The 26202-nt window shown below is 47.0% G+C and overlaps 1 protein-coding gene across 3 annotated transcripts in view; it reads left to right on the top strand.

Moving 5' to 3' along the window:
* FOXA2 (forkhead box A2) overlaps positions 1-26001 on the top strand; it is a 67562-nt gene extending 41561 nt beyond the window's left edge. Inside the window, exons 4-6 of one of the 3 annotated variants that reach the window (XR_009740308.1) lie at positions 9228-9301; positions 11782-11904; positions 23488-26001. The gene's annotated coding sequence lies outside the window, so the exon portion shown is untranslated. Of the gene's footprint in view, positions 1-9227; positions 9302-9838; positions 19947-23487 lie in introns of those variants that run through there. The other 2 variants (XR_009740311.1, XR_009740309.1) reach the window with 2 other exon arrangements.
* Positions 26002-26202: the final 201 nt, after the last annotated feature.

The raw sequence follows: 26202 nt of genomic DNA, 5'->3' as shown, positions 1-26202 counted from the left end.
AGGCTCCCAGAAAATGACTTAGCTGTTTGCATGGGAGTTGGTGTGTGTGTGTGTGTGTGTGTGTGTGTAGTGTGAGACAGGCTTGAGGATGTGTCCATTTCCCATGGTGGGAGTTCTCTCTTCCTGAAGAGATAATATTAAGCCCAGGATGCATCCTACAGAAGATGGGATCATCACTTGAAAGGAGTATGATAAAGGGAAGTCTTCTGAGCCACTGGAGCCATCCTGGGAGCCAGAGCTCCACCTGGCTTTCCAGAGGGCTGAGCCTTGCATTCAGACCAGAAGGCATCTGCCTGGGTGGGGCTGGGGAAGGACACGGAAGGTGGTCCACACGGTGCAGTCAGCCGGTTTCCTGGAGCCTGATGGTGAAGAGCATGGGTCTTAGAGCTACTGAGACCTGGGTTTGACAAACCAGTTTCTGGGCAAGTGACTCAGCCTCTTTAACGTCAGCTGCCTCACTTATGAGGGATGAATAATTTGTCCATCTCAGGTGGATGCAAGGAAGGAGAGAGACACTTGTGCAGTCCCTAGTGAGAGCCCAGGAGTCTACGCTGTTTTTGTAATTACCTTGATGACTCGAGCAATCCAGTTAGTCTGGGGCAGAGGGTGGAGGAGGAGACTTGAGAGGCAGGGGGGATGGATGAGAAAGGGGCCAGGATTGGGTGGTGAGGAATGTGGATGTTATCTCAAAGGTAATGGTTAACCAGGGCAGGGGCTTAAGCGAGGAGTGCAGAATTTTAGAAAAAGCACCTGGACATCTGGCCGGAAGACAAATCGCAGGAGGTCCGATGGGGCAGGGAGAGTGGTTAGGAGACGTGGCAAATCCAGGCAGGAAGTGAGGGCTGCAGAACTGAGCGATGGTGCAGGGGACAGAGAGGAGGGGCAGATCTTGAGTGAGTCTCCTAGCCTCTCTGAGCCTCGGTTTGCCCAGCTGTACCACAAGCACAAGACTCCCCTGGATGCATTGTATCACACGAACTGACTGGTTTCACTGGCACAGCTGCTTTAACTGTTCTCAGGACGGCCTGCTTCCTCTCTTTTCCAGCTGAGCCGTCATCTCCCTCGGCCCCTCTGGTCTCTCTCTCCCCACTGCAGCCACCCACCTACCAGTGATGCCAGTGGCCTCTGGGTTGTCTCACCTGTGGATCCCTCCTTGATTCCTCCCTGGATCTTGTGAAATGGTCCAGGGTCATGCTTCAGAGGCCCCTCACTTGGCTCCCCACTGTGTTCCAGAGATTCCCTCCTTTCTGAAGACCCTTCCTCAGCCCTTCCCTCACCAGGGGCTGTTCCTGGCCCCTCCCCTCAGCACCACTCCCCCCTTCTCCTTTCCTAGTGGCAGAGAAGGTTCTGGAGTGCTTGTCCTGCCTACTATGAGCCTTTAGGCCTGTTTGTACTCATTTCATTCCTGAATAAGGTCACAAGGGCCCTGACTCTCCCTCAACAGATGAGCAAACTGAGTGGGGCTCAAGTGGTTGAGCAACGTGACCAACCTCAGGCAGCAGGAAAGGCCTATATACATGAGCTGTCTGGTGACTCCTAACGTCCCCACTGAAGGTTCCTCAAGCTACTTGCAGACATCTGCCCAGTCAGCATCTCCAAGGACAACCCTTCCTTGAAACTCCAGGTGTAAATGTAACCTGTGCACAGGACCCCTGCCCTCCCCAGCCCACGGCCACCTAGGGTGCAATGTGAACTCACTTCCTCTCCCTCTAAACTCATCCACCCTGTCTTCTCTCGTGTTGCCAGTCAAATCCTAAGGCCCTGCTCCATGGGCTGAGTTGGCCAGTAGCTTGCACTCCAAGAGGCTGGACCATGTGGGCAGTTCTCCCATGAGTCTGGAGTGAGCCTGAGTGTCGGTCATCAGGGGATGCTAAGAAGGATGCGAAAAGGGCAGCCTTGGGAGGCCTGAGCCTGTCCATGTCTGACTGTGTGAGTTGAGACATGAGTGCCTTTCAGAATCTTTGTAGAGATGCTTCAGAAGTGAGGGGCCAACCAAGAGGCACGTCATCATGGACTTTATACGACTCAGCACTCAATGCTAAGCTACCTTGTTTGTGATGCTTCTGACCTTCATGGGATGCTACTGAAGCCCAGAGAGGGCGAGCACCTGGATTAGGCCACATAGCTAGGAAATGGGGAACTTGGAGGGAAGCCCAGACTCCCATGGTTAGGAAAAGAGGAGAGAGCTTCTCAGGTCCCCAGACTTCTCAAAAGCATTCTTTTCTCCTCAAAGGTATCAAGCCCAGATATAATAAGACGTTGATTTAGAATTAAGGCAGGCTTTTTAGAGCTGGGGGACTTGTGGAGGCAACGAAAGATTTGATCTGTCAGATCATGTTCCTCTTTTCTGGATGAGGGCTCCCCTACCTGGCTCTGGGTGTGTGGAGTCCTCGAGGGGAACAAGGTCCACCCCCACAGCGCGGTGTGAAGGCAGGGTGCTTGTGCGCATGCGGGTGTGGGCTCATAGTGCTCTTCTCAGAGGATGCTGTGAGGAGCCTCCCATCGAGGCTCCCCAGGGCAGGATTCCCAGAGCTGGACCCCAGTTCTGCAGGTCACATGGCCCCTTGGTTCGCTTTCCCAGCCTCAGGCCCAGAGCATAACCTCTAGTCCCTGGGAAGTGCTTTGTTCTCCACCCTCTACCCCCATCGTCTTTATTTCTGGTGGCGCTAATTTAGTCCTGGGGGAGGAGGGGTGCTAATTAGTCCCAGAGGTGAGCAGAACAATGGCAAAATCCTGGACTTCTCAACTGGCTTCTCAGTTATTTAGGAGGTGAGGAAGGGAGGTAGACAATCCTGCTTTCTCAGCCCCACTTCCAATCTGTTCCCATGGTCACATGATATGGTGAGTTCTGTCTCTTTCTAAACTCAACTGTTAACTCTGTGGCATCTTTAGAATGTCCATGGTTATCCCTGTCACCACCAGGACCCAATTGTGAGAAAGTTGGAGTTTTTTTCTTTTATCCTTGGAGGTAAACTGCTGCTCTGCTCTGTAAGGGAGAAGAAGGTGAGGGGACCACTCTGACACCCCGTGGTAACATTTTTTTTCCCCAGAACATCCCCTGAAGGTGGCATGCCATGACCCTGGCTTGCCCAAGCTCAGAACATGCACACGTGCTGTCAGACTTCCAAGCTTTGTTTTGCACTTACATAGACCATCCATCTGTGAAGAGGGCCATTGTGGTCTTTATAGGTTGGGGCCCAAATTTGCCTCTGAAGTTCACCCAGGCCTGCTTGTTTGTGGGCTCTTGATCATAGGAAAGGCAATTTTTAGAGCTTTTTTTTTGTTGTTGTTGTTGTTGTTGTTGTTTTAAAGTATCTTCTTTACCTCAGAGTTTAGAAAGTCCGAGAAATTCATCTAAGCTCCCAGGAGGGTAGCTAGGACCCCAGTCCTTTAGAACTTTCATCAGGAACTCAGCTAGCCTTGACCAACAGGCATCCAGAGAGATGCAGAATGGGGGTAAGGACCTTGGCAAATTGACATGGGAGTGAATCTTCCTGGTGTCCCCACCCCCAACCCCATTCTCCCTGCCTCACATCTCTAGAGTTTTTCTGGAGCCTGGTCTCTGGTTTCTCCTTATTAACAGTGACCAGAGATCATGCACCCCCACCCTTAACAGGTTACACCAAGAAGTGGTTGAGATGAAAGAGTGGAGTCACAAAAAGGGTCAGGATCCTGCTTGCCACTCACTAGGGACAAGGGAATCAGCTCTGTCCTGTGATTTTTCTATTACTCATTTTCTCACCTGTAAATGGGATAATAGAACCTAATCCTGTTCTGAGGATTAAATAAGTTCCTATATATAAAGTCCTAAAAACAATGAATTATCATTATTTTTGCTTTCTGAAAAAGAGATAGCTAATGGCATAATTCTAAGACTGTTGGTATCTGAGAGTGAAAAATATGGACAGTGGCTTTCTGGATCCTTCCTGGTCTAAGATCATTTCAAGGTGCTAAGTACCATAGCCACTGTTCTGATTTTGAGTTTCTTTTTTCCTTCTCCCACCTGCATTCTTTGAGATATTTTGGCTGTCTCTAAGGTGATGATCAGCTAATATGACTGACTGATCAATTTTCACAGGAAGTTTTAAACAGACTGAGAACCCCACTCCAGTACTCTTGCCTGGAAAATCCCATGGACGGAGGACCCTGGTGGGATGCAGTCCATGGGGTCGCTAAGAGTCGGACACGACTGAGTGACTTCACTTTCACTTTTCACTTTTATGCATTGGAGAAGGAAATGGCAACCCACTCCAGTGTTCTTGCCTGGAGAATCCCAGGGACGGGGGAGTCTGGTGGGCTACCGTCTATGGGGTCGCACAGAGTCAGACACGACTGATGTGACTTAACTGTAGCAGCAGCAGTACAGGAACAACACAAGTATAAACAAGTGGGTCCCATACGACAATGCATCTGTGTGGCATGCAGTCTCCAAGACCATCCTCAGCGCTCCCACCTCTTGGATCCATGGCTTCATGTCATCTCCGCCCCTTGAGTAACTTGCTTCTGACAAATAGATAAATATATGAACACAGTGAGGGGGCATCTCTTCCATGATTAGATTACAAAAGACTGTGACCTTCATCTCCCTGGCAATCTCTGTGTTTCGCTGCTCTGATGGAGCAAGCCACCAGTTGTGTTGGGGAGGTCCCCAGGGGAAGGAACGAGGGTGAGTCAATAGCCAGTAAAGAACTGAGCCTCAGGAAACCCGATTCTACAAACAACCACACTGAGCTGAGAAGCCATCTTCTTCCAGTCAAGCTTTCACATGAGACCCCATCCTGGCCAATGCTGTGACTGAAGCCAAGGTTCCAGCTAAACCTGCCTGGTTTCCTACCAATAGGTAGGAGATAATAAGTGAGAGACAATAAATAAGTTGATAAGGAATGAGTTGACTAAGCCACTGAGTTTGGGGTAGCCCATTACTGGTATAACTGGTATTACACACTAGATTACCTGACTCTGTGCCCTGTATCGTTTCTCAGAAAGGTTAAGTAACCCCTGCCAGATCACACAGCCAGGACATTGTAAATCTGGTACTTGAGCCCACATCCCAGCTATTTCTCAGAAGAGGTTGCAGGATGTAGGGTCCCAGGTTGCCTCCTGAGATCTTCTGTATGCATTTGAGCTTCTTTGGTTTTTAGAATGACTTCCATTTTTATCATCTGATGTGAGGAAAGAACCAATGCTCACTGACTCCCAGCTGTGCCAGGGACTCTGCACCCATGGTCTTACCTGGTACCCCCAGCTTGGTTACAAGGACGCTGTTGTATCCAGTGCAGATGCTGTGGTACCTAATGTGGGCTTCCCCAAAGTGGGCTTTGCAAGCACTGACCCTTCAAAGTGCTCTGTGGCAAGTGTCCAATGGCCAGAATATTTGGGCAGCACCTTGGCCTCTCTTGGTAGTTCACTATGCATGTGAGTCCAGTAAAGTCCAGAAGAGTCACAGAGAGGATCCCTTCCATGCCCTTCTTTCATGTGCCTTTTGTACGCTGGGTGACATCATACAAGGAACCTGGGAGGCACGTGAACTCCTCCCTCACAACCAGACCATCACCTAGGCCTCGTCCTCAGGAGATCACCCCCCCCCCCCAACTCTTCTGTCTGCTTCCTGGGAGCGCTGCCTTCTCGTCACCACCTCTGGCCCTTCCTCTCCTATGCTTCCTCCATGGGGACCCTTCATAAGAGAAAGTCAGACCCCGCAGGCTCTACTGCAACCCCACTGGGCCCCCCTGCCTCCACAGCTGAGTTCTAGTCCTGCAGCATGACTGCGAGATGCGCTTCCACTCCCACTTCCTCCCCTACCTCCTCTCAGCGGTCCATCTCCCGGGGCTCCAGGGACCTTGCTCAAAATCTCCCTTCCTTCAGGGACTTCTCTGGCGATCCATTGGTTAAGACTTTGCCTTCCAATGTAGGGGGCATAGGTTCGAACTTGGGCCAGGGTACTAAGGTCTCACATGCCCTGGGGCCAGAATATTGAAACATAAAAGTGATATTGGAACAAATTCAATAAAGACTTTAAAAATGGTCCACATCAAAAAGTCTTTAATAATAAAAATAAAACTCCCTTCCTTCTGCTTGGATTCTTCTATATGCTTGTCCTCACATCCTTAACCCATTCTCTAAGTTTTGTGTGCCAGGGATCAAGCATTGACAAAGCATCCAGCCTTATGGTGGGGAAAACATGTGGGGAAACGGTGAAGAAAAAGCACCCGACCGTTACTGCGATTGGGGTAGGGCAAGCACTGAGGTTATAGGAACATGTTCTGGTCCTGTCTTCAGTTAAGAAAAGTTCTTTGTAGTTTGTTTATATTGTTTTTATCATGGACACCAAATATTTTTATTTAGTGTCACTCTGAGAGTTTGAAATAAATGAATGAAGAATTTTATTCTCTGACAGTGTCAAAAAGCCCAAATTGGAGTAGAAAACTTCCATAACACCTGGACAAGTGCTCTTGCCTCCCTACCCCAGTGCCCGGCTAAGAGCTCACAACAGCTGTCACTGCGTGGGAGATGGCTGGGGCACGCTACAGCAGGTGATCAGGACCCCAGGCGCTGGAGCCAGAGTGCCTTTGTTTCTCTGCGCCTCAGTTTCCTTCTCTGTAAAATGCATATAAAAATAATATCCATGTCAAAGAGCTGTGGTGGGGCTTAAATGAGCTTATTCAGGGAAAGTCCATAGAAAACAGCTTTGCAAGTGGTGAGGTTGGAAGATATCAGTGATTTTTTCCACAGGAGACATGGATTCAATAGCTGTGTCAGGAAGAGCCCCTGGAGACGGGCATGGCAACCCACTCCAGTATTCTTGCCTGGAGAATCCCATGGACAGAGGAGGCTGGTGGGCTATAGTCCATGGGGGTTGCAAAGAGCTGGACACGACTAAAGCAATTGAATGCATTCGACTTGTAGCATTTTTCTATTACTTATAGAACCTTATCTTCCTTGATACCTGTTTTAAAATTTTATTTATTTATTTACTTTGGGCAGGGCGGGATTTTCATTGCTGCATGCAGGCTTTCTGTAGTTGCAGCGATCAGGGGCTACTCTCTAGTTATGGTTCTTGGGCTTCTCGCTTCAGTGGCTTCTCTAGTTGTGTAGCACAGGCTCCAGGGTGCTCAGGCTTCAGTAGCTGTGGTGCACGGGCTTAGTCACCCGGAGATATGTGGGATCTTCCAGGACCAGGGGTCAAACCTGTGTCCCCTGCATCTTTACTGGACCATCAGGGAAGAACTATTAGTGGTTAATACTGCACAGTGGATGCCTCTGTGAAGGTCACGGTGCATTTATATTTATCATTTTAGCTCTTTACACATAGATGGTCTTCAGAAAATACTGCGGCTAACTTGTTGAGCTTAGTGCCTTGGGAAGAATCTTAGGTTTTCCAAAGCAAAAGAAGGCCCTGAGGACCTCTCCCCAGGGCAGTGGGGGCTGGAGCAGAGACTCCGGAGATAGAGGTCACTGGAGACTGGGAGCAGGGCAGAGGTAGGACTCCACAGTCTTGACCTGGTGCCCTGCAGCCTCTTGGCCTTGGCTGGCCCTGGTGGGGAAACCAAGGTCTTTCCATGTGATCTTCTGAGAAGTGACCTTGCCTCTTGCTGCCTGAGAACAAGGAACAATTTGGGTTCCTTTGTGAGAGGCAGCTTAGTGTTGCCTGAGAGCTGTTTCCCTAAAGGCTGGGCAGATCACTGGCTAGATTTTTAAAAGACATGCCCCAACTGTGTCCAGCTTTCTAACTGGTAACATCCTGGCCTTTTGCAGGAGGTCTTCAGTGCTCCCTGGCCACATGTGGGGACCATCATGATCTTTGGGATCATCTTGAACATCTCCCCACCTCCGACACCAAGTCTGTGCCTTTCCGATATAAGCAGGCTCTGGGAACACAACTTCAAAGCTTGGCGATGTGGGCTCCTCCAAGGAGCATTTAAAGTAACAATGGGCTTGAACCAGGTCGGGCTCCCAGCGGGCGCTCCTTAACCTGGCAACTATTGTGTCCAAAGTCACGGGGCAGCCACAGATGAACAATGCTGCTGGCAGCCCATGAGGTCCTCTTTCAAAGCAAAGTTGCTCTTGCCAGCTGTGCCAGGCAGAGGACCTATGTACACAAATTGCCATTTACGTATTTTTTCAATATCAAAGAATTACACTAAATGAAAATCATATTTCTTCTTTTCTATAATAAATGGAGTAAAACTACATCAAAGGAAAATTTTACACAAAAGAAGAACTCCTCCTGTGATCCTAACCCTCTCACTCTAAACCACTGTGATCTTTTGGGTACCTCTACCTCTAGTCATTCTGTTTTCTTTTTTATTGAACACAATTGCCATAAGTATATAAAAATCTGCCTCTTGGCTGCTTCTTTTACTGAACATCATTACAGGTACAGAGTTGCTGTACCATCTTTTTACACATAGTTTTAACAGGTAAAGGGCATTTGCTCAAAGTCATGTGCCATGGCAGACTCAACATTTTTCTTTTTCAGAGAATGATGTTCTACTATACATAAGACTGGTGAATATCATAGACTATGACACATTTCATTGTGCCACAATTTATGACTTGTTTTATTTCCCATTTTGATAATGCTGCCATTTTTTTTTCTTTTTGTTCAAAATGGAGACTCCAAACTCATTGCCTCTAGACCTGTGCAAGACTACTGTGTTCAGATAAGGTGATCCTTTTCATATCCCAACATTTTTATTAGAACATTTTTCAAATGCACAAAAAAGTTGGAAGAATTTTATAATTGACACCCACAGACTGAGTCAGGGTGACCTTTGAACACAAACATACATCTTTGAAGATGCTGAGCAGCAATAACCAGTAGATAGAGGACGATCTGTCGTCTTCCAGCTGGTGTTCCTTGGACATAATAACCATGATAGTGTACTGTTATAAGATTTTATAGCCTTTCCGATTTTTCAAAAGGCCTTCAGGCCAATTTTCTTACTGGATCCTGGACATCCATAAGGTATAGTTGAGGCAGGTGTTATCAGGTGTCTTCTCTCCATTTACAAATGAGGAAATGCATGATCAGAGAGCTTAAGGAGACTGCCTAGGGCCACACAGCAAGACAGGTGCCATTGCAATACCAGTGCTGAGCTCTCAGCTGAGCCATGCTCCTACAGAAATGTCTCCCCTTAATTTATCAACGTAGTAACCAATGGCAGGTTTTCTATAATGCTTTCAGCTCCCCGATTTTGCTTGTCTGTGACTTTGGATCTTTTCAGGAATGGAAGGCAGGGGCATGTGTCACTGGAGTCTAGCCACCATAAATGTCAATGTGAGGAGTAAAGACCAGCTGGTAAGTGATTTCAAATCCATCGAATCCCTACACTTTTCTCAAGATACCATTTATCTTTGTCTGTGGAAGCAAGGCTAATTTAGACAACAGTTAGACCCCAAAAGCAATTGTGTACATGAGCTAGGTTGTCTCCATTGGAGAAGAATTCAGAAAGATTCTGGATGATTCTGAAAAGTAACCACTAACACCACCCTCTCCACGTCTCCCGTCTGACACTAGCAAAGGCAGGCCCTGTTCACGGCTCAAATGTGGATTATCACCAGAAACAGTGGCTTCTCCAGAATGGCCCATACTCTGGTGTCCATGTCCCACCTGGAAAGCAGCCTTCAATGCTCAAAGAAGACACCAAGGTGGGACCTGGGCCTCACCACCAGCCAAAGTGCCCATGGGGTCTGGGGCAGGAGGGATCCTCATTGGCTCTTCAGCCTACCTTTCTCCAGCTTCCTTTTTTAAATTCCTCCATTAGCGCAAGTCAACTGTCTCCACATTTGCCCTAAAAACATATTTAATGTACACTGAGAACCCATTTCAACACAGGTGTTGTTATTCCATTTATGAGAGCCTGGGAAGAATTGAGAGCATGACCATCTTGGAAGAGACCAGATAATCTCAGAAGTGACCTCGCTGGAGCCAGAGCACGTTCTCATGGATCCTGAAGGCCTTTATTTTTCACCCGGGCCATGGGGACCATTTTATATCAACAAGGAGAAGCTTGTGCAGTTGGCTCCCCTCCTGCCTGTGCTGTCTGGACTCTGCTGACCGTCTTATTTTGCATGAACAGAGCTGTCCTGGTCCTAGACATCTTTTGCTGGTATGGGGACCAGAAGTCAGAACCAGAGGTCCAACAGTCCCTGGAGCTGGAGATGAATGTGCTTAGGGCATGGAGTGTGGGGATTCTTCAGTTTCCCTACAGAAAAATGCCCACTGCATATTTCATGGTAGCCAACTGTAATTTCGTCTCATTTGATTGTCTTGATTTCTCTTCATCCTCCAGAAGAGCATCTGTTCAACATGAATACAGTGTGAGTTCAGGAAAGCCATGGCAGAGACCTCCTTTACTAAGGCCATCTGCTTGTCCTTGCCCTTTGGAAAAATCAATGAATTTTATTTTTGGACGGTCTGTTCCTTAAGCCTGAAAATATTCATTGGAACACCATGGGTGAACAAAGTCCACCCTCCCAGCCCAAATCAATTTCTCTGAAGTTGGCCGGATGTTGTCACAGTTTCCCTATAACTGGCTCCAGGGGATTTCTGTGCTGAAAATTGCACCTGGGAGCTGGTGGCTGCAAATGGGACAATTCTTATAACAAAACTCATGGCACTAGTAGAAATCTGGTGGTGTGTACTCAGTTCTATCCAACTCTTGCAACCTTGTAGCCCACCAGGCTCCTCCGTCCATGAGATTCTACAGGCAAGAATACTGGAATGGGTTGTCGTTTCCTCCTAGAGGGGATCTTCCTGACCCAGGAACTCAAACTTCGTCTCCTGCATCTCTTGCATTGCAGGCAGACTCTTTACCACTGAGCCACTGGGAAGCCCAGAAATCTGATGAAGATGCCTTCATCATTTGGAGTTTTGTGACTTGCAACTTTATACCTTGTCTCCCAAATGATAGAAAGGAGGTTGTGAAACCCATAGCCACATCAGCCTCCTCCTGGGGCTGGTGGGCTGGGAACTGGAGTCAGTGTTGATGAAATAGAAGACCCCTAAGAAGTGAACTTATAACGCTGGAGACTAGGGAGCATTTTGTCCAAAGCATGTGTCTTGAGAGCTCACAGGAGTCCTGTGCTGTATGTGCAATTTTGCTCTTGATGGAGAATGATTCAGGCTCCCCCAAGGCCAGTTGCTCTTTATCTCTCTCTCTGCACACTGTGACTTGCTAACCTCTTTCCTTGAGCCAATAGCCTCAATTTTATTTTCACCACATCATTATTTCTGTGACCCAGACATGCCAATGGGCCGTTAACATTATTTTGATGGGAATTTTATTTTATCATGAGGATTACAAGCAAATGATGTAACAGCTTTCTGTTCACTAAGGAATCTCCATGAAGCGGGGGTAAAAGGCACATAATCCAGGGGAGGGGGAAGGGCACTCACTTTTATTGCACTCCTCCTAAATCCAGGTGCTTTACATAGATTATCTCAGATCAGTTCATCCTAGGCAACAGCCTTGTGAAGATCGCCATTCAATAGACAAAGAAAGGGAGACTTAGGGAGGTTGAAAAAGTTACCCAAGACCTCAAGACCTGACCTTAAAAGCAGGCGGAAGCAGGGGCCAAAGACTAGAATCTTTCCACTGACAAATCAGCAACTTTCTGTGCAGAATACCTTGAGCTCTTAGACCAACTCCCAAGGCTGCAGACCAGTCCAAGTGGAGTGAGGGCAGCTGCCTGGTGTCTTGGGGCTGTGAAGAGTCCACCAAGGAGCCTGGGACAAACCAGAACCACAGTAGCTCAAGGTCCATCTTCCTTCCCCAGATGCAGCTCTTCCCTTGTTTGGTGAGAAAGGACAGCCTGCCAGTAGGAAGAACAGAAGCCTTGCTTTCATCAGGTTGCAGCTTTTGCATTCTGGATGGTCCAGGCCCTCCCCTAGCTATCAAGGTATGTAGGGCTGACCTGTCCCCTTCAGCCTGCACTGAAGAACAGCAGATGGCATTCAGGCTGATTCTGCACCTCTGGCTGACTAATCTCCCAGGAACAAGAGTAAACAGAGAGCTCGGGACACCATATGTCCCTGACTCACCGTGTTGGCCGGAATCACCGTCGTTCTCCCAGCATATGCCTTCTTGGGCCCAGGTGGAAGGTGGGTCAGAGGAAAGCTGCCTGAAAGTTACAGGCAGAAAGATTATAGACATAAAGACACACATAGGGAGTGGGCATCGGTTAGTCACATCCTAAATGACGTTTATTATTCTTTAAAACCTGCTTTGTTTTTCTAGACAGCATTCAGCTTCAGCCAGGGGCCAGCACAGCACTTACCACCACAGGCTCTCAGTGTCTGTGAATGGAATCAAGGAATTGCCAGCCTAATCCATTTTCTTTATATCAGTCTGGAATGTTACCCCAAGTTGAAAATGAAGCTGACCCTAGTTCAGTTGAAAGATGTCTTCTCTTTTTTAAAAAAAATATTTATTCATTTGTCTGTGTTGGGTCTTAGGTGTGGCACGCAGGATCTTTGTTACATCATGTGACATCTTCTTTGTGGTGTACGGGCTCCAGAGTTGTGGCTCATGGGCTCCAGAGTGTCCGGGCTTCAGTAGTTGTAGCTCTTGGACTTAGCTGCTCCCCAGCGAGCAGGATTCTTCGTTTCCCCAACCAGGGATTGAACCTGCATCCCCTCTATTGCTAGGCAGATTGTTAACCACTGGACCACCAGGGAAATTCCCCAAAAGATGTCCTCTTGAGATGGGGAGGCTGCATCCTGTTTCCTCTGACCTCTTCAGAGCCTCCTAAGCAGGCGAGCCAAAAGGGCAATGTTGGAGGTAGAAGTCTTGGAGTGGGCTGCTCAGGGTTTGAGAAAACTGGATTTCTTCTGGGGTGGCATGCTTAGCATTCTTTAGGAAGATAATGGTGCATGAACCTTCCATTACTCTTCTCTTAGTCAATCAAGGCCAGAATCTTAGGTTTAGGACCACAAGAGTACTGAGCTGGAGGGGCTGGATGGACCCGTCTAATTCATTTTTTTCCTGCACACCCATCTAGGGTCACAGGGTTGGGAGAGCGTTACCTGGATCTAGAAGTCTCTTGATGGTCCAGCGCTTTTCTTGAAAGAAGCCAGTGGAGCCTCTGGCATGAGTCACTCTGAGCCCCTGCCCTGGGACCCCAGTGGTAGATGTCTGCCTTTCACACTGCAGGCCTTTGGGCCATAGTTTTTACTTAACAACTGGACTCACAGGAAGGTTAAGAGTGATCCAGAGCAGCAATAATGGTGGCAGCCATTCTAGAGCAAATCTTTAATGCTATCAAGAGCTGTCCATGGCAGTTTTTCAGTCCCTGTATCTTCCAGTTCTGAAAAATTTGTGAGGTGGGTCTTATCACTGCTACACAGAGGAAGAAGTTGAAACTTTGAAAGGCCAAATGAACCATCCAAAAGCCCATTGTTAACTGGACAAGGATGGAGTTTGAACATTGTTGTTTTTCTTGCTCAGTTGCTAAGTCTTATCAGATTCTTTGTGACCCCCATGGACTGCAGCATGCCAGGCTTCCCTGTCCTTTACTATCTCCTGGAGTTTGCTCAAACTCATGTCCACTGAGTCAGTGATGCCATCTAACCATCTCATCCTCTGTTGTCCCCTTCTCCTCCTGCCTTCAATCTTTCCCAGCATCAGGGTCTTTTCCAATGAATTGGCTCTTTGCATGAGGTGGCCAAAGTTTTGGAGTTTCAGCTTCAGCACCAGTCCTTTCAGTGAATATTCAGGACTGATTTCCTCTAGGATTGACTGGTTATATCTCCTTGCTGTCCAAGGGACCTCAAGAGTCTCCTCCAGCACCACAGTTCAAAAGCATCAACCCTTTGGCACTCAGCTTTCTTTATAGTCCAACTCTCACATCCATATATGACTACTGGAAAAACCTTAGCTTTGACTAGAGGGACTTTTGTTGGCAAAGTGATGTCTCTGCTTTTTAATACACTGCCTAGGTTTGTTATAGCTTTTCTTCCAAGGAGCAAACATCTTTTAATTTCATGGCCTCAGTCACCCCAGAATCTAAGATAGTTCTGAGGCTCTGTTCGTAATCTTTAGAAGATAGTTCTCAGCGGGCTTCCCTGGTGGCTCGGAGGTTAAAGCGTCTGCCTGCAATGCAGGAGACCTGGGTTCGATCCCTGGGTCGGGAAGATTCCCCTGGAGAAGGAAATGGCAACCCACTCCAGTATTCTTGCCTGGAGAATCCCATGGATGGAGGAGCCTGGTGGGCTACAGTCCACAGGGTCACAAAGAGTTGGACACGACTGATTGACTTCACTTTCACCTTCTCAGATAAAAGGGATCATATGGATACAGAAGACAGACTGGGGATTTAATGTGGTTGCTTAAGATACTTTGAAAGCTTCCAGTTCCGGGGCAGCAGCTGACAGGTGGGGCTGGATGGAGATGCCTGCAGGAGAGCTCACCTCCACTCAGTCCTCTTCCCAACCTCCTGTCCTGCTGATCCTCAGCAGGAAGGACATGGGAATTTCCCAAGTTCCTTTACTCTTTCTCTCTATAATCAATTCTGTAGCTTTGCTTCTAACACTAAAATTCCAACTCAAATTCAGAAATGCTGGTAACACAGGCCCAGGATGCAGTTTGTTGTCCACTCATGGAAAGCTGGGCTCTATCACTGGGACACCCACTTGTCCAAGAAAGTGAACTCGCCTTTAAGAAGCAAAATCCTAGAAAAACATCCCTGTCAGAGGATGTAGGAAACAAAGCCCTTGGCTTCTGGTCTAATAGATTTTTATTGAGGAAGGAGAGCTGATGCCCAAGATCAATGCAACCTCACCCAGGTCACTGCTGCTGGGGACAGGCCAGCTGGGCACACTCCCATAACACTTACAAGTGGAGGTGTCTTCAGGGCATGGGGTATCTGGAAAAGAAACCACTTTGAAAAGTGGTGTGCTAATATTAGCCAAATATGTTGGAGTCTCCAAACCACTGTCTTCTGTTGGACTTCTCATTGGAATTTGGTATTTGTATTCTCTGGCTTGCCTGGTGGCTCAGCAGTAAAGAATCTGCCTATAATACACGAGACTTGGGTTTGATCCCTGGGTCAGGAAGATCCCCTGGAGAAGGAAATGTCATCCCATTTCAGTAACTGTGTCTGGGAAATCCTGTGGACCGAGGAGCCTGGGGACTATAGTCTATGCAGGTCACAAAGAGCTGGACATGATTGAGTCACTGACACTCAGGTGTATTTTTACTTTGCTACTATGGCTGCTAAAAAATATACAAAATTATATACACACACACAGACACACACACACACATATATGACTTGCATCATTTCTATTAGACAGTGCTGATCTAATAGGTATACATAAACATATACCTGCAAACAGAATATTCATTTATAAGTTCTCCCAGAACAAAAGAACAATTGCCAAATTATCAGTATACACAGATTACGCTCTCTGATCATAACAAAATAAGAAGAAGAAAGTGTCAAATATCTCTTGGGCTCACAAATTATATAACACATAAGCAATAGTATTCAAGGGACAAAATTAAAAGATATTGCAAAATTTTTATAAATGAACAAGGATGAAAATGTCAAACTCTATGGCCAATACTTAAGTGGCATTTCGTGTTTTGTGTCATTTTGAGTACATTATCATAAGCAAGACACATTGAAAACCAAAGACCCAAAGGCAAAATGAAACATACTAGGGGAAAAAAGAGAATTAGAATAAAACCAGAGTAGTAATAAAGAAGAATATAAAAAAGATAAGAAGAGAAATCAATGAAACAGCCCAGATCTCCACTGCAATCGGATTCTTTGAAAAGTGAGTGAACAAAGGTGGGAATGACATTCTATATATAAATACATATTTGAACCAGGGTAAATGGACCATGTCATAAGGGAAATTAGTGATTCTTGACTAGAGGAATCAAAGAAGGCTGACCTAGAATCAAAGAAGGGACCGTTTTCTAAGTAGATAACTATAGCACAGGTAGCCCCTCCTATCTGGAGGACCTGCCCACACCCCACGGTGCAGGGGGAACACCAGTGTGTGCTGTGGAGCCAGAATGCGGATGGGAGATGGTGGGAAAATAACAGAATAAATCAAGAGAAGAGCCCTGGGTGGACATGCCACGCCATGTTGTTGTTGTTTGGTTACTAAGTCGTGTTCGACTCTGCGACCCCATGAACTGCAGCACACTAGGCTCCCCTGTCCTTCACCATCTCCCCAAGCTTGCTCAAATTCACTTCCATTGAGTCAATGATGCCATCCCAACCATCTTATCCTTTGTCACTCCTTTCCCTTCCTGCGTTCAATGTTTCCCAGCATCAGGGTCTTTTCCAATGGGTTGGCTCTTCACATCAGGTGGCCAAATTATTGGAGCTTCAGCTTCAGCATCAGTCCTACCAATGAATATTCAGGACTGATTTCCTTTAGGATTGAGTGGATTAATCTCCTTTCTGTTCAAGGGACTCTCGAGAGTCTCCTCTGGCACCACAGTAGGAAAGCATCAGTTCTTTGGTGCTCAGCCTTCTTTATGGTCCAACTCTCACATCTATACATGACTATTGAAAAAACAATAGTTTTGACTATACAGACCTTTGTCAGCAAAATGATGTCTCTGCTTTTTAATACACTGTTTAGGTGTGTCATAGCTTTCCTTCCAAGGAGCAAGTGTCCTTTAATTTCATGGCTGCAGTCACCAACTGCAGTGATTTTTGAGCCCAAGAAAATTCTAATTTTTTGCATTTAAAGAGATATAGAAGGTTATTTTAAGTGTTATAAAAAATTTGGGATGACCTCCCAAGCTGATGCTTTTCTCTTTTCTTGAATTCCAAACATACAATAACACAAAATGTAACACCCCACTTCTCACTGGTTTCTCCCATTTGAAGTTTCTAAATGGAAAGTTCTTTAGAATGAAATATCTTTCATTTCCTCAAGTGCATCCTCAGAACTTGGTTGCTCACCAGAAGCTACTGCTTAATCCTGACAACACCTGACACTACAGAGAGACACTGGGATCTAGGGTACGTGTGTGTGTGTGTGTGTGTGTGTGTGTGTGTGTGTGAAGACAGAGAGAGAGAGAGGGAGAGAGAGGGAAGAAGGTAAAATCAACTTTCTTGGTTCCTTCTTTGCTTCTATAGATGTAGTCAAAAAGATTAATTTTAAAGCTTATCTACTGGGCACAAATTCTCAATTGTATATAGCTGGAAATGATCAGTTTGGGTAGAGGAAGCTGCCTCAGGTAAATATAGCACTTAGCAAGGTAGGATAGCCACACGCCATCTACAAGAGAAGACGCCATCTGAGCTGCCAGAAACACCTAATCAGTCAAGGCATCACTTTTCATAACGTACCCAGATAATGCCCACAACTGGCTCTGCTCTGGGCCTGTGAGCACAGACCCTGGCCCAGCCCCCTCTGCATCAGCCTCTCGCCCTCTGCCTTTGTCTGCAAACAGGGGAGAGGAGCTTCAGGTTGGAGGCCTCACAGCAGCTGAGCAGGCCAGGTGTGCGTCCATTGGCTGCAGGACCAGGCTGAGTCCGATTTTCTCTTGTACATAAAGATAAGAAGCCAAGGGCCCCCTTTCAAAAGCAAACACGTTGAATTTGAACCACCACCTCCCATGATTCACCGGATGGAATTTACGACAGTGTTTACCCTTTTCCACAAAAGTAGTGAATGGATCAGTCTTAATCTGAAATAAAAATCCACAGCAGATGCATTTTGAAGCCCCACGGGGGAGATTTTCCTGCAAAGACCCCCATGACTCCAGATCGTTCACTCAGAAGTCAGGGGAAAGAGTGGCCCAGATCTTCTGGGGAGAAGCAACTCCAAGGACGAACCAAACAAGTCTTTGCATGTGCCAAGTTCTGCAGGGCCCCCTCTTAACAGCGGGAATTCAGACAAAACTTCAGGAATGCTTTGCTGGGCAGCTGTGGTGCATTCAAAGCAGAGAAAGGGCCTTAATCTTTGCAAAACCAACAAAGATAAGCAAGAGCTTTAGCCCGGTTGAAATTAGCCAACTTGCTGCTACACAATGTCCTTGTGACCATTATCCAGGCTCTGACCGCGGAATGGCACCACTCAAGTATGCTGGCAATGTTTAACGAGCCATCTGTCTTGTACCTGTTCCACAGAGCAGCAGCCTTTGTTGGAACCCTGGCCCCATCCAACATGTCCACTGGCTGCTCACTGGACGGGGACCCTCGGCTCTTTCCTCTCTCATGTGAATTTCACACCTCGCTCCGTGATGTACTGTGGTTGCTGCCCGAGGACATTTGAAAGGGGCATATGGGTTTTGTATTTGTCCATCGATCATTTTGCATGGCTCCATGTGTATAATTACTTTACTCATTTATTTGATTTTTTTCCCCCAATTTTTCTTCTTTTAGGGGAATTCCAATATTCACTTCAATGTCACTAACTGCTGATTTTCTTTTCATTCTTGTCCTTGAAATTAGAAGCCCCCTCCCCTCAGATATATTTTTTTATATGTATGGAAAAGATCTTCTGCTTAAATATCACAGTTTCAGGAGTTTGCAGGTTATGTTATTGAAGACTTGGGTTCAACCACTTGAACTTGATGTTTTCTGAGGTCTGTAATAGTCACATCTAGGCATTGTCACGTGACTCAATAGATCGATTTCCTTGCACAACTGCCCACGTTGGGGTAGAGATATGAGACAATAACAAAATCAATTCACGGATTTCGTTTTGTTAAAAAAAAAGTGTGCTTTATCAAAATTCTCTGATTTCAAAATTTCAATGTGAATTCAAAATTCACATTGATTTCTCCTGCTCTGCCTTCCTTGCTCAGAAGTAACATGTCCTCATCTTTGTCTTATAGGCATCATGATGTTGCTGGAATGATGGTTGTCTCGGGCATGTCTTCATGTTGGCAACCTCAGAGACCTGAGGCTTTGACCCCGTCACCACCCAGCTGTGTTATCTTTGGGTCTCACTTAGACTCTTATCTATCCAAGGGACTGGATTTGATTAGAGGCAAACAGGAAGTTAGATGCGTGCAAGGACTCCCAAGAGCATCAAGTATAAAGTGGAAAACACTCTGTGTTTGGAGACTCTCACATATATGTGTCCACACTGGTGCCCAGGCACCAGAGCCTCTGGGTGACCGTCCAGCCTCATGTCATCCTCATGGGGTCACCCCAAACAAATCCTGTCTTCAGGGCAGACAGACCCACTGGAAGGAATTTAGATACCCACAGTGTCCTTCCAGAGCAACAAAACAGACACCTTAAAAATGGCTGCACAAAGAACTTTATCCTTAAATCTAAATTTTCATGGGATCCAAGAAGAAGAGCAGGATAGAGGGTGAGGAACCTCTTCAGACTTGACCTCTCAGAATTTAAAGGCAAAGGGAAACAATAGGGGGCAGTTTTCAGAGGTGGGTGGTCACCACTGGGAGCTTGAGTAAGAATTCCTTCGTGTTTTTTTTTTTTTTTTAAGACTGTGCCTTGTGGCATGCAGGATCTTAGTTTCCTGACCAGGGATCAAACCCACGCCCCTTGCAATGGAAGGTGGATTCTTAACCACTGGACTACCAGTGAAGTGGAATTCACTCAGTCGTGTTCAACTCTTTGCGACCCCACGGACTATACAGTCCATGGTATTCTCCAGGCCAGAGTACTGGAGTGGGTAGCCTTTCCCTTCTCCAGGGGACCTTCCCAATCCAGAGACTGAATCCAGGTCTCCCACATTGCAGGCAGATTCTTTACCAGCTAGTCACGAGGGAAGCCCAAGAATATTGGAGTGGGTAGCCTATCCCTTCTCCAGGAAATCTTTCTGATCCAGGAATTGAACTGGGGTCTCCTGCATTGCAGGCGGATTCTCAGAACTACGAGAAGTCCTCTTCTTTGCATTCTTAATTTCATCCTTCAGTTTCAATTTTGATTACATTATGTGTTTTGTAACATTATCTAATATTTAATGCCTATTGTATTAACATGTTGTCTCCTAATATGTGTATTGTTCATTGAATAAATATATATTTACTCATTAGATAATCATTTATACATGCACATACATGTGTGTGTGTGTGTATATATATATATATATAACTTAATCATAAATGCATCCATTTATCTGATATCCAGGCTATTTCCACCTTTTGCTCATGGTGAATGATGTTGCTATGACACGTGTGTACATGTGTCTAAGTCCCTGCTTTCAGTTCCTTGGGCACATACCTTGCAGTGAAATTTCAGAGTTACAGGACAATTCTACAGAAATTTTTTGAGGAACTCACCCCCACAGAAACTACACAATTTTACTTTCCCACCAGCCACACAGGTACCAGAGTTCCCGTTCCTCCACATCCTTGCCAAAACTCAGTTTCCTTTTTCTAAACAAAGCTCACCCTCTGAGTGGGCAGGAAGTGGGACTGCCCATTCGCAATTCCAGGAGTCTTCTTGGTCTGCACTTCCTTGGGGATGAACTTCAAGGACACAGGTGTGGGTGAGCTCCTCCACCGTGTGTCAGGAAGGCTCTGGGGCCCTTCTCTCCTAGCATCTCCCAAAGCCCCCATATTGGTGTAAGGATTGATGCCTCTAAGAGGTACCCCTTCCTAAAGGACATCATTGCCACCAGGAAAGAGAGCAGCTTGTATCCGACAGTGTGAGTCATAGAAAACAGGAGGGTGAGATCCTGGAGTCCAGGGTATGGAAGCCAGAATTGAAAGAGATGGACGACTCCCTGTTGGGCCAGAGTCCAGAGCCTTACCTGACCCAGAGGTGACAGTAGCATGTCCCAGGCAGAGGAGGGTATCCTGAGGCAAGGGCAGCTAGGAAGGCACGGACGTCTCGGGTACGGGGAGCAAGTGGCTCAGGACGGGGAGAGTCAGAATCCTCTCCTCACCTCAACACACAGGCAGTGGCACAAAAAACAAATCTGAGAGAAAGCAGCCCCCACCTGCGAGCCTGAGGCTTTCTTTCCTCTGTCCCTTCTTTGAAGGGTATTTTTCAACTTGGCCACGTGTTCAAATCATCTAGGAGTTCTGAAGATCCCTGGGGCACTGGCCAACGAGATCGCACATGCTGTACGTGGGACCCAGCATCCGTCTTTGAACATCCCCAAGGAGATTCAAGTGGGCGGTCAAGGATGAGAGAAGTAGAAGTTTAGTTTTAAAATGATAGGTTTAAAAACTAGACTTCATTATATTTTTTTGTTTTTATTGTTAAAGAAATACGGTCACACTGTAGAAGTTCAGATGGAATAAAGATATCGAGAGGTCTTGTGGCCTGAAGGCAGCTGTAGACAGCCCAACCCATGCCTGATGGGGGGCTTCTTTCCTGAGAGGGTGGACAGAAGGAGGGCTGGCTTCCAGGGCAGGGCTGTGCCACTGAGAACACCCAGCATATGATATATTCTCTGTGTCCCCAGCACTGTGGCAGGCATGGTGAGGTCTGCACTCAATAAACGTTTGTAGAATCAGTGAATGGGAGCAGGAAGGCATGAATTCATGAAAAGCAGCCCAAGACACGGTCCCTGCCCTCTAGGAACTTACAAAGGGGCCGTTGAATAGGCATTACAATGACAATAATCGGATGGTGATAATAGTTCCTGCATCAGTGGCTCTGTATGTCTGTGCATGCAGCCTGGCAGCCAGGGAAACCAGGGAGGGTTTTTGAAAACTCTGTTTGGTAGCTACGGCCTCTCTTATCTTTATTAATGCCCGGCAAAGCACAAACAGACACATTGCCCCCCTTCTTGATAAAACAGGTAAACAGGAGCAGAGCAAAAACTGAGGAGACAGGTTGCCAGTGAAACCCAGAGCCCACGTGGGTGGTCACAGAAAAGCCAAAAAGAGTGGAGAAAACCCTGCCTCTCAGATATGAAGTTATTCTGATGATGGCTTGAGTCTTTGCTTGTTTGACATAAGTTTCCCAAGCTCTCCAGCCTCCACATACATTAAGTTGATCAGCCACAAGCTCTTTGTCACTTAGAGCTTCTTCTTCTGGTCATCATGATGGAGAGAACAGGACAGGGGAGAGCTGGGGGCTTGTCTCGTTTGATTGTCAACACCCTGTGCAACTTTAGTAATGTTCCATATCTTTGACCTGCAACACAGACAGCAGGTTCTGTCCTGCTTCTCTTGCCTGATGGTTGGACAAAATTCAGGAGCATTGAATTACTGACCTAAAGGCACCTTTTCATCCTTAGGTGTTTTCCGCTTCCATCACGTAAAGGGCTGGGAGGCCGAAGGACCCTCAGTCACAGAGCAGCCCACAGGCCAGGTGTACTGACTTTGTCTGGGCTGTGGTCCCAACCCTCTGCTGCCTCTCACAAGCTGTGGGAAGCAGGCAGCTGCCAGTAGACTGTAGGTACTAGACATGTACAAGGATCTCAGACAGCCATTTACACCTGCAGCTTTGTTAGTCACTGCGCCATTTTAATTCCTCCTCTTATTTCCCTCTGTCAGTCCCAGGCAACCTCCCCTCCTGTTCAAAGAGAAAATCCTTTTTCTCCTTCCTTCCTTTCCGCCCTCCCTCCGACTCTCTCTCCTTCTTTACTCCTTCCCTCCAAACTTCCTTCATTTCTTTTTTTTTTTCTTTCTTCTGCTTTCCTTCCTTCCTCCTTTCTTGTCTTCCTTTCCTTTCTTTTCTTTTACTTTTTTTATCCAGGTCAAAATGTGTTTGGGTGACCTTAGGTAGGTGACAAGCAGGTGAGGACACTGACTCCCACTTGTTGGCCAAGATTCCTCATCTATGTGCTCTGAGCCTGCAGGGTGCCTGACCCCACAATGGCTCATGGGTACTGTATGGGTACTGCCTGGCCACTTATCTACAAGCCATTTGAAAGGTTGGTATCTCAGTTAGCCTTTACCACTTGAAAAAATTATTTTATTTTGTGTTACGATATTATATATTTTTGGTTAGCCTGCTACAGAAAAGTACACCGTGTACTTTTATTTCAGAAGTGAATTTGAAAACCCAGCTTATTTCTGAGCTTCTTAGGGGTGAGAAGCAGTCAGTTCAAACAAAAGTCTTATTGGGTTTCCCAGGTGGTGCAAGTAGTAAAGAATCTGCCTGCCAATGCAGGAGATGCAAGAGACCTGGATTCAATCCCTTGGTCGGGAAGATTCCCTGGAGAAGGAAATGGCAACTGACTCCAGTATTCTTGCCTGGAGAATCCCCATGGAGAGAGGAGCCTGGTGGGCTACAGTCTATGGGGTTGTAAAGGGTTGGACATGACTGCAGTGACTTAGCCTGCTTGTTACCTCTGTGGGGCCAAAGATACCCATGTGGACACCGGGCGACCCAGACTCTGGAGATCCAGCCCAATGGCCTGGCCGGAGTTTGGTTTTGAGAGGTGGGGAGTGTGACGCAGAGGTGACTGTGCTCTGCTTGGGCAGCTGGTAGGGCAGCAACAGGTGACGCACCACCCTGTGTGTCCTCAGCCTCCCTGAGTCCAGCGCCTCTAGGCTGAGATCTCCCCCGGCCTTGGCTGCTGGCCTGCAGGCCTACTGCTCCCTTGGTTCTGATCCCCACCTGTTTCTCCAGGCAGGAGCTGCTTCACCAACCATCAAGGAGCTTTGGACAAATGGATCCTGGACTTTAGCCCATCCTTTCCCAGCTGCTTTGTGAAGAGCTATTTTCTGGCGCTGGCAGAGGGACAGGAGAGGGTATACATAGCCAGACTTGATGTAGCATTATCTTCTGGGGTCATTTCAGAGATTTTCCAGGGGTTACTTTGAGCCCTACCTGTGATCTGCAAATCCCTGCTTTAAGAATTCCCAAGCTGCAGCTCTACTGTGTTCAGAACAGAAATGAGACAAGGTCTGGATTCTGACTGGTGGCTAACTGAGATACCAGTCTTTCAAATGGCTTGTAGATAAGTGGCCAGGCCTCTACAGTACCCATGAGCCACTGTGGGGTCAGGCATCCTGCAGGCTCAGAGCCCACAGATCCGGAATCTTGGCCAGCAAGTGGGAGTCAGTGTCCTCACCAGAAGCCCCAGAAGAATTGCCAGGGTATTCAACACTAAGTGTTGCCTGGGCAGTGAGCAAGTTCAACCTCCTCACTGGAAATTATGAGAAATTTTTCAGCCTGTTTAAAGGATGTGGTTTAGTTCTGCCTAGAATGTAGCATGCAAGTGACCCCTGCTCTACTGGGTGAGCACACACACGTAGACATGCACACAGAAGACATGTATAGACCGTGAACACACCGATATGAACAAGGTAAGAAGAGGACACTGGACTCCTAGACATCAGACCAGCCAATCAGAAGAGGCTCCCCAGGCACCAGGATGTTTCTAGAATTCCCTATTTAATTAAAAACGACAGGCTATGTGGGGTGTGGGGAGGTGATATCAAACATTTGTTTCCTATCGTTTGTGATTCTGTGAGAAGTTAGCAAAAAGGGCCAGTTTGTCCCGTAGGCCCTCCTGTCTTGGCAAAGATGATTTGCATTTGTCCTGAGCGGCCAAGGGAGCTGGGCTTCCGGAGACCTGGCAGTGGGCTTTTATACTGTCGATTACTCAGATTTCTTCCCTCTTCATCCAAGCTGAGTTCTGGACCATCCCTGGCCCCTCAGGACCCTGACTCAGGCCAACGTTCCTGTGTTGCCTCACCTCTGCAACCTCTCTCTGTAGCCGGGGCACCTAGCCCCTCTGCTCTGCCAGACCCCCACAGGGAGAGAAGCTCCATCAATTTGTGAGGACTGGACCTCTACCAACTAGCTAGTTCCAAAGAGGAATGACACTTGGAGCCTCAAGATTTTCAGGTATCTCAATTTAATGCTTTAAAAACTCAAGGATGAAGTAGTGATGGTATTACATTTGAAGAAATTTGGCCTCCCAAAGCAGGCCTAATCACATAAAAGATGCCCATGGTCGGTGTCCAGAGCCTCGCATTCCCAGGACCAAGCCTGCCATCCTCATTGGACCTGTGAGCCTCTCACCAAGTGACCCCCGTCTTCTAAATCCATCTCATCTCCTTTCACTCTTCTGAATGCGAAGGGGAAGGCAAACTCTTGTTGCCTCAAGACATCCCTCTTCATTTCTGTGCCTCCTCTGGTGTCACCCCCAGGCCAGGGCCCCCTTCCCTGGTTCAGAGCCCTGTTTGAGCCTCACCTGGCCTCAGCATCGCTCACACGTGTCATGTGGGGTAGCTTGCAGCCCGGTCCCATCAGCCACTTTTTGGGTTTCTTTGTGTCCCCTGCATCACACCTAGCAGATAAAAATGTCAATGGTTAAATTCAAAATGGAAATTTCAAAGGCTGCCTTAGTTTCCTGAAAGCTCTGAGTAGATTTCCTCACTCAGCCCCACCCCCATCCACCATGTAACAAAGGAATAGAATGACTTCTTTGTTCTTCTGGGACAAACTTTTTTTAAAAAAAAAATCTTGCTCAGCCTGCCCCTATAAAAGGCTTATCTCCAGGGCTGGTAGGAGACATTTTAATTCCTTCCTGTTTGCTGATCTTTCTCCTCAAGGCCCCTCAGCTCAGGCCCCACCCCGTGCCCCAGGTAAGGTCACCCAGGAGTGCTGGAGTCCATCTGTCACCTGACACACTCTCTTTATAGCCACTACAGGCTGGGCACTGGCCACCAGGCCATGGGCATTACTTCTGGAACACTTCAAGAGGGTCCACTGTCTCGTCTCACAACCCGCCTCCTTGTCTTAGAGGGAGGTGTCCTCTGGCTCATTTGATTTTGTAATTTCTCTTTCTTCATTTCCCATCGGCCTTCTCTTTTCCCAGCCCTTTATGTTAGGAGTGAATTTAGGTAATTCTCATTTCAGAATTTTGCCACATCGTTGGATATTTATGGAGCCCCGCAGGTGTCAGGAATCATTACTCTCTTCTGGGAATGTTCCTGATTTAGGCTTTAGCCCTCAGTTCTATTTTGTTCTGATGGATCACCCCAAAGGTTTCAGAAAGTAAGGTGCTGAAAAATGTGTCTGCTGGTCTTGTGAGGGGATTCCTGTATTTTGTAAAATGCAGTGATGAATCACTCATGACAGAGCTTTCTGTTATAAAAATGCTGCAGTGGAATAAATTTTCTTTTTCACTCAGGGTATCTCATGATTTTCTTTACTCGTCCTGTCTTGTGGTTCTGGGAAGCCTTGGGGATGTTGTGTGGACAGGAAGCAAGGCTACAGTGGATGTTAAAGGAGAAGATTGGACTTCTCATGCTTCTGGGAGCAGCTGGAGAAGTGAAGATTTGGAAGGGAGCTTGGATAATCAGAGATGCTTTAACCAGTCAATCTGAAAAG

The sequence above is a fragment of the Bos javanicus genome, chromosome 13 (genome assembly GCF_032452875.1).
Source record: "Bos javanicus breed banteng chromosome 13, ARS-OSU_banteng_1.0, whole genome shotgun sequence".
NCBI classification, from domain to species: domain Eukaryota; kingdom Metazoa; phylum Chordata; class Mammalia; order Artiodactyla; family Bovidae; genus Bos; species Bos javanicus.
Note: the sequence above shows the minus strand (reverse complement) of the source record. Positions and strands in the feature narration are given on the sequence as shown.